The sequence below is a fragment of the Fukomys damarensis genome, unplaced genomic scaffold (genome assembly GCF_012274545.1).
Source record: "Fukomys damarensis isolate Sample0158 unplaced genomic scaffold, DMR_v1.0_HiC HiC_scaffold_32, whole genome shotgun sequence".
Classification (NCBI taxonomy): domain Eukaryota; kingdom Metazoa; phylum Chordata; class Mammalia; order Rodentia; family Bathyergidae; genus Fukomys; species Fukomys damarensis.
The window spans coordinates 47,534,838-47,537,209 of record NW_022900944.1 but is presented as its reverse complement, the minus strand read 5'-3'; positions in this window follow the sequence as shown (position 1 = coordinate 47,537,209).

Below are 2,372 nucleotides of genomic sequence, written 5' to 3'. Positions count from 1 at the left end.
TGCAACTGGGTGGCTCCGTGGTGGGCCTCGCGCGGGTGATCCCCGGTGCCCTGGGCGGCCCGTGGGACCACACGTCCTCGCGGCAAACCCACCTCCCTCGGGCCTGGTGGCGCACACTCGGGAGGCTGAGGCAGGAGGATCGCCAGGAGTCCAAGGCCAGCCTGGGTAATGTAGTGAGATGCTGCGTTTAAATAAACAAACACATAAATCAAAACCAGCTTCTGTCTGGCTCAGTGTATCACGTGTTTTATTTTGTGAATGAAATGTGGTCTGATTCCAGAATCAGAAATAAAATCAATTGGGCCGGGATTTAGCTCAGGGATTCCACGCCTTCAAGGTCCTGAGTTCGATCCCCGGCACCAAAGAGAAAGTCAACTTTTGAGAGTCATCGCAGTTTTGTCCCCCTGGCAACACTGTAAGCTTACCCACTGCCCACCTGTGTCTTCTTCCCCTTTCCGCCTGGTTCTCCACCTTGAAAGTGTCGGGTAACAGAGGGTCATTGAGAGGAGCATCTAAAGGGCCGTTCCGGTTCTCCAGACCTGCAGGGGCGGTTTAAGCCCCGGGTGCACCAATGAGTGTTCAGGACCGGGCTCTTCCGAAGACATCTGTGGCTTAGCTGTTTTGTATTTATTCCATGAACACTGGGGGAAGAACCCCCCCCAAAAAAAAACAATCCAGCTGGGTGCAGTGAGGCAAATCTGTAGTCAGCTGCTCAGGAGGCTGAAGCAGCAGGGTCTCAAGGGCAAGGGCAGACTGGGAGTTTAGCCAGACCCTATCTGAAAATGCAAAGTAAAAAGGCTGGGGTTGGGACTCAGTGGTTCAGCCCTGGTTTAGCACACATAAGACCCTAGCTTCCGACCCCAACACTGGAGAAGAAAGAGAACCCAGTAAGCTTTCATTATGTCCTCATCTGCCAACCGCAGTTGCCAGTTCTGCTGTCAGAAGCACTTGGATTGTGTGTCCTTTTCTGAATTTTTATGATCATAAATATTGACTGGTGCTGAATTGCTGCTTTGTAAGAAATGAGCTTTTCTCTCTCTGCTGGAGATGTTCCCAGGCAAGAGGAGGGCGCATTCCATACCTGGCTTCGGCAGTGGGGAGGCCTGGCTTCATTGCCACTTTACCCAGTCACCCTGGCCTCGGCCTCGATTCATTGCTAAAAGGTTGTGGCTGCGATGGGCTGGGGTTCTGTGTGTGTGTTTTGGGCCATGGTCTTGCTGTGTAATCCAGGCTGGCTTCGAACTCACAGAGATGCCCCCTGCCTCAGCCTCCCGATTGCTGGGATTTACAGGCGTGCGCCATCACGCCGGGCTGTCTCCTTTGTGCCTTGAGATACCGAAGTCCATGTTTGCAAAGCTGTTTTAATTCTGCTCCGAGCTTCTCATTCCCACAGCGGCACACACCTAGACCCCTGCACTGGAAGGCTGAGGCGGGAGTCCAACGCCCGGCCTGGGCAATTTGGTGACTTAGCAAGGAGGCCGTCGCACTAAAATGGGGGATCTAGCTCAGTGCTGTGGCCTCGGGCCCAATCCCCTCTATGGAGCCAGACAGAAACCAACCAAACCCCTCAAAGCAGCTGCAGCGTCAAACGGCTCATAAAGCCCCATCTCTGCGTTAGGGACAACACATTTACATCAATAATATGTGGCTATATTTTATTTTTATTCACGTACAAATATAAACGAAGAGTTTCATATACATTTGCCAGTAGAAATGCGCTTGAGTAACGTGAAGCATTTCGTGTGAGCATGAGATCGCATTGGAGCATGAACTCAGTGTGGTGAGTGAACATCGGTCGTGCGTCTGCAACAAGTTAACCCATACAGACAAGAAAAGCAAGAACATGTCTCTCTAGCCTGGCGTGGTGGCACGTACCTGTCATCCCAGCCTTGGGAGGCTGAGGCAGGAGGATCGCTTGGTTCGAGGCCACCCTGTCTCAAAAAGAAAACGTCTCTCACGGAAACATAGTCTATGTTTATCCTAGGAATTTCCTGCGTTGCACCCTCCGCGGGGCCCAGCACGGGCGTTCCATAGGTCCCTCCATTCCTCCCTGCGTCTGCTCGGGGGGATGTAGGCACCGGGGTGAGAGTCTCTGCCACACTCAAGATGGAGAGCGGCGGCCCGGCTGAGAGCTGCGGCGTTGTCGGCTCGGCCCGCCCCCGCCTCTCTGTGATTGGCCGGGCCCTGGCTGTGTTTTCGGGGAGATTATTGGTTTGCTATCCAGTCAATCGCGGTGTCAGCTCTGCTCTCCAGAGAAGTAAACAAACACAGTTGCCCAAGAGCCGCCGCCGTTTGTTTTTCGGAAGGACCCGGCCCGCGGGTGACAGCGGCTCACGTGGCCTCGAGGGCAGACGTGGCTGAGGGCCGCGGTG